Source organism: Anomaloglossus baeobatrachus, chromosome 2, assembly GCF_048569485.1.
Source record: "Anomaloglossus baeobatrachus isolate aAnoBae1 chromosome 2, aAnoBae1.hap1, whole genome shotgun sequence".
NCBI classification, from domain to species: domain Eukaryota; kingdom Metazoa; phylum Chordata; class Amphibia; order Anura; family Aromobatidae; genus Anomaloglossus; species Anomaloglossus baeobatrachus.
In genome coordinates this window covers 667,839,965-667,845,964 of record NC_134354.1, presented here as the reverse complement: position 1 = coordinate 667,845,964, position 6,000 = coordinate 667,839,965, and the positions used below count along the sequence as shown (strand labels likewise).

Here is a 6,000-nt window from a genome sequence, read left to right as displayed (position 1 = left end):
CTGTCTGGTGGGGGTGGGGGTGTGTGTTACCTGTGATGACCTGGCTAGTCCAGGGCGCCACATTCCCCCTTGGTGAAATGCAGACCGTCCGCGGGCTGCCCGTCCATCACCGGTTTTATTTTTTTTTTTCCAAAAACTGTAAAATATAAATTAACATGTAAACATTTCAAACATAAGTATTTTTGTTAGGTCACTTAAACGTTGCACATATAAAAACACTTTTAATAATAACGGACGGACGGATGTCTTCCGCTCTCCCACCCAAGCAACCTAGCCCTGATGCTGCCCTTAAGAAGTGGGCAGCACCCCTTGACCCCAGTCCAGGCTGCCCGAGCGGGAACGGGTACGGTTACTCGCACCCGGCTGTCACTTCAGGGGACCCCACGTCCAGGGGGACCCCTGACCCCCGAAGGATGGCCACTGGTCCTGGTGGTGGCCGGGCTCCAGCCTGCTCTGCTGCGGGCCCTTCCTCCAATCTGCCTCTCCGGAGGCGGCAACGGTTTCCATCCCACAAAACTATTTACAAGCCCACCAGTTCGTGGGTGGCCTGCAAGTTCTCGGCCATGTTCATGAGTAGTTCCTCATGTGGGTGGTAAAAATACAGAGTCCCTCCGGAGACAACTTACCGGCAACGGCCGGAATAATCACTGTAGCTAATGAGATGATCTTTTCGGTTGATTTTTGTCATTCATTCTGCTGAGGGTCTTGCTTGCAATGGAAGACCCCTGCCTATTCCACCTCTTCCTCTGAGGTGGCCTCGCCCTCCGCTGTTAATATTGCAAACATCCGGTGGCAGGCATGGTGGGAGAGGGCCGCCCGGTATCCGTTCCCTCCACCACGCGGGACATAGAAAGCTACTGGCGCATTGACGTTGGGAAGACTCTCACCCGCTTCCTCGGACTCCGAGACCGGTTCTGTGTCAGCCCCCGAGCTGCTGTCATCTGACTCCAGGGGACTAATGGTGGGACTTGGCAGATCGGTAATGGTTTCCAGCTGAGCCCAGACTCGTGGTTCCTCAGTGGCAAGTGACCCGTCATTGGCCGGTGTATGGAGGTCTGCCATCGGTTCTTCTAAGTCACCCTCTCCAGCTATTGATTGGCTGGCTTCCTCTCGGGCCTCCGGGCCCTGGCGGGGTAACACGGACTCCGCCACATCCATCGGGGACGGCGGTCTGAGCGGGGTTGTATGGGCGGTCAGCACAGGCGATGGGTCGGGCCCTGCTGGGGCCAGGGGTAGACGAACCCTTCAGCCGCAGCGGCCTGTCCCTCAGGGACACAAGGGCGTGGGTCACTCACCAGCTCCTCTAGCATGGTCTCTATTTCATGCGCCCGCACGACCGCAGCCAGCTGCTCCATCTCAGCGGTCCAGCGATCTAGCAGGTCCCGTACTTGGGCCCGGTTACGGCAGCACAACAGCATCACTTGGGTATTCAGCCAACCCGCCGTCCCTGGGGCAGGCTCCGGAGACTCAGGCCTTTCAGGTGGTGCGGACATGCTACAAGCTGCTTCCAGGAACCGGGTATATTTGCAGAGTCCTGGCGTCCCCGCTTTTATAGCCTCGGCTACATTAGGCAGACACACACCCGTCCCCCCTTGGTTCTCTTCAGCACTTCCGCTCGTTGGGGGCGGGGCTTCGCTTTCGCACCTTCCCTGCTCGGAGAAGACGCTCGAGCGAGAGATTTTCGCGCCAAAGATGGCGGCGCTTCAAAATTTTTCGGCCAGACACCGCCGGCGGAGATCACAAGGCGCACTTCTACTGGTAAGTAGATGGGTTCAATCCTGTTCGTGGAGGGGAGGACAACGCCGCTGCGCTCGCTAACGCTCGGGTCCGGCGCTGCTGCTGCTCGGTGGCTCGAGCGGTGGGCCGGATCCGGGGACTCGAGCGGCGCTCCTCGCCCGTGAGTGAAAGGGGTGGTTGGTTAGGGGGACTTAGTCCGTGAGGCCACCCACGGGTTGTGGTGAAGGTAGGCATCACCGCTGCTGGTGACGGGGATCCCGGGAGCGATGGTATGGAGCAGCTGGGATGTTGTTTTCCCCCTCCGTCGGTTGGGGTCGGTGGTCCCGGGGCCCTGTGGTGTGACGGGGAGGGAGGGTTGGTGAGGTGCAGGGTTGCAGGGACAGCGCGGCGCGGTGCCGGATGGCACGGGTGTACTCACTCAGTAAGAGATGCACAAAGTCCTCGGTAAACCAAACGGCTGGATGGACGGGTCCCGCAGCCGGCTGCAGTGTCTCTCCCCGGACAGGTGATGGAAGCTGTCTTTCCCTGCACCTTTGTGTACTTGTTTGACTACGGTGGATCCCCAACGGTAGTCCGCTCCCTGGTGTATGGATGCCGGAGGAGCCCGTTTGCCTGCAGGCGCTGGCCCTTGGGTCTCTAGCCTTAGGCGGTAGCTGTATACCATCACGGTGTGGGTGGTTGCCTTCTATCGGGTCTTTGGCTGTTAGGAAGCTCCTGGGGTTCCGGTCACACTCGGATTTGACTATTGTCGGCGGCTCCAAGCCTGGTCGGGGTCTGATGGCCCTGCCTATGTGTGCTCGCTTCACTTTGCTCCCCGGTCGGTACTGGCAGGCCAACGCCCGACCCCGGTCCTACGGTTCTGCGTCGATTCACCACTCCTGCAGATGGCCACCACCGTCTGCCAACCTTGTTGTTAGTGCCTGGGCCACAAACCCAGACACTCTTCACTTGACTCCTCTCAGTTTCACCTCCAAACTCTGTCAGCTTTTCCCGCCTCGAGGCCTGTGAACTCCTCGGTGGGTGGGGCCAACTGCTTGGCTCCGCCCCACCTGGTGTGGACATCAGACCCTGGAGGGAGGCAACAAGGATTTTATGTTTGGCTACTGTTACTGTCTGGTGGGGGTGTGTGAGTGTTACCTGTGACGACCTGGCTAGTCCAGGGCGCCACAGGTTAATGACGGCAATCACAGATTGACTGATGGTGTCAGGGGTGTAGGTGTAGAGGGTTTATATCTGGGACCAGGAGACTGCACTTTTTGTGGCAAATTTATAAAAAATGGCGCACCTTGTTCATGAATTTTGAACAAAATCAAAAATACTGTTACCCTCCTCAGACCTGGGCATCACTAAGAAGAAACTGAGCAGAAAGTGTATAGCTTTTCCCAGATTATTAGTTGTATTTCTTGTGACCATTATGTATATAAATCTATATATCACTCCATGGCAGAGCCCCCCACTCTCTACTCCCAGCCTTTGCCCTCCACTTTCTGCCCCCCTATTCCCTGTCCTTCACTCTCTGCCTCAGCGTCTTCCTCCCAGTCTTTTCCATCCACTCCTGCCGCCCATTCTCTGGCCCCATCTCTCTCTCTGCCGCCCATTCCCTGACCTCACACTCTGCCCCCCATTCTCTGCCCTATCTCTCCTTCCCCTCAATTCTTTGCTCCCCATTCTCTGGCCCCATCTCTCTCTCCCCTCCACTCTCTGTCTCCCATTTTCTGGACCCATCTCTCTCTCCCCTCCACTCTCTGCCCCACATTCTCTGGATCCATCTCTCTCTAGCCCCCAATCTGTGCCCCACATTATCTGACCTCACACTCTGACCCCCCCATTCTCTCCCCCCCCCGACCCCCATTCTCTGCTCCCATCTCTCTTTCCCCTCCATTCTCTGCCCCCCATTCTCTGACCTCACACTCTGCCCCCATTTCTCCCCTCCGACTCCCCATTCCCCCCCCATTCTCTGACCTCATCTCCCTCTCCCCACTCTGCCCCCCATTATCTGACCTCACTTTCTGCCCCCCATTCTCTGGCCCCATCTCCCTCTCCCCTCCATTCTCTGTCCCCCATTCTCTGCCCCCATTATCTGACCTCACACTCTGCCCTCCATCTCTCCCCCCCTCCCCTCCGACTCCCCATTCTCCCCCCCCCCCATTCTCTGGCCTCATCTCCCTCTCCCCACTCTGCCCCCCATTATCTGACCTCACTCTCTGCCCCCCATTCTCTGGCCCCATCTCCCTCTCCCCTCGACTCTCTGCCCCCCATTATCTGACCTCACACTCTGCCCTCCATCTCTCCCCCCATCTCACCCCCCCTCCCCTCCGACTCCCCATTCTCCCCCCCATTCTCTGGCCTCATCTCCCTATCCCCACTCTGCCCCCCATTATCTGCCCCCATCTCTCTTCCCCCCCATTCTCTGCTACCATCTCTCTTTACCCTCCATTCTCTGCCCCCCATTATCTGACCTCACACTCTGATCCCCCATTCTCTCCCCCGACCCCCATTCTCTGCTCCCATCTCTCTATCCCCTCCATTCTCTGACCTCACACTCTGACCCCCATTCTCTGCCCCATCTCTTTCCCCCCTCCGACCCCCCATTCTCTGCTCCCATCTCTCTTTCCCCTCCATTCTCTGCCCCCCATTATCTGACCTCACACTCTGCCCCCCCATTCTCTGCCCCCATTTCTCCCCTCTTCCCCTCCCCTCTGACTCCCCATTCCCCCCCCATTTTCTGGCCTCATCTCCCTCTCCCCACTCTGCCCCCATTCTCTGGCCCCATCTCTCTCCCCTCTATTCTCTGCCCCCGGGTGTGGGGACGGGTCACAGCAGTAGGCGGGTCGGTGACGGGTGAGGTGGGTGTGATGTGGGGCAGGAAGTGACTTGTGGAGTGAATGGTGGGAGCATGTGAGTGAGCTGCAGTGCACGGAGGAGCTCGCCATGACTGACCACTGCTGCTGACATTACAAGAGCCGGGTAAGAGCTGGGGTGGGTGTGGGCGGTGAGGGCAGCGGTGCCCGTGCTGCTGGGTGCCGACCAGGACCACATGGTGTACAGCAGTGCGGTCCGGCTGTCAGGACATGCTGGCACTTGTAGTTCCTCCTCACTACTTGCATTGGCCTGTGGAGCTGCAGTCTGGTGCACACAGAGTTAATGCTCGGTGCCGGAGGGGAACAGATGGGGCTGAATCCCCCACATCCGCGCGCACCGCCAGAGGGGATTTTCCTGGAAACTTTAAGCTTTGACCTAATAAGAAAAAAAGTAATGGCAGGAAGAGGAGGAGAAAGTAATGGAGGCTCAGCTGCTGCAGAGGGAACCTGCATCCTCCACAATGAGAGGGGAGGGGGCCAGTGCTGGCCACTAACGATAACAGCCATGTGCCAGGCACAAAAGAACTGCACCCATCCTGCAGCACGTGTGCGGGCTGAGCTGTGTGGCTATTGTCCCCTGTTATCAGCCACTTGTGGCTCTGCAGGGAGGGAGCACTTGTCTGCCCCCATTTGTCCCATATCTGTGGAAGATATGAGTGATGTCCGCGCCCCACTCGCCTCAGGATATTGGGTTTATGGGTCACTGAAATATTTTATTAGAACATGTTTTAATTTTATCTTTGGACTGTAATGGACCCATATGTGTAATGTATGTGGCGCCGTACGCAGCGCGAATATGGCGGCTGCTTCCGTATGTGGCGCCGTACGCAGCGCGAATATGGCGGCTGCTTCCGTATGTGGCGCCATACGCAGCGCGAATATGGCAGCTGCTTCCGTATGTGGGGCCGTACGGGGAGGGAATATGGCGGCTGCTTCCGTATGTGGGGCCATACGCAGCGTGAATATGGCAGCTGCTTCCGTATGTGGCGCCGTACGCGGAGCGAATATGGCGGCTGCTTCCGTATGTGGCGCCGTATGGGGAGCGAATATGGCGGCTGCTTCCGTATGTGGCGCCGTACTGGGAGAATATGGCGGCTGCTTCCGTATGTGGCGCCGTACGCGGAGCGAATATGGCGGCTGCTTCCGTATGTGGCGCCGTACGCGGAGCGAATATGGCGGCTGCTTCCGTATGGGGAGCGAATATAGCGGCTGCTTCCGTATGTGGCGCCGTACTGGGAGAGAATATGGCGGCTGCTTCTGTATGTGGCGCCGTACGGGGAGCGAATATGGCGGCTGCTTCTGTATGGGGAGCGAATATGGCGGCTGCTTCCGTATGTGGCGCCGTACTGGGAGAGAATATGGCGGCTGCTTCCGTATGTGGCGCCGTACGGGAAGCGAATAT

The 6,000-nt window shown here is 58.1% G+C and overlaps 1 protein-coding gene across 2 annotated transcripts in view; it reads left to right on the top strand.

The window, feature by feature from the left end:
* Positions 1-4,592: 4,592 nt before the first annotated feature.
* The window catches only part of CDK4 (cyclin dependent kinase 4), a 100,297-nt gene continuing 98,889 nt past the window's right edge, over positions 4,593-6,000 (top strand). For both annotated transcript variants that reach the window (XM_075337109.1, XM_075337108.1), the window contains exon 1: positions 4,593-4,704. The gene's annotated coding sequence lies outside the window, so the exon portion shown is untranslated. The remainder of the gene's footprint in view (positions 4,705-6,000) is intronic.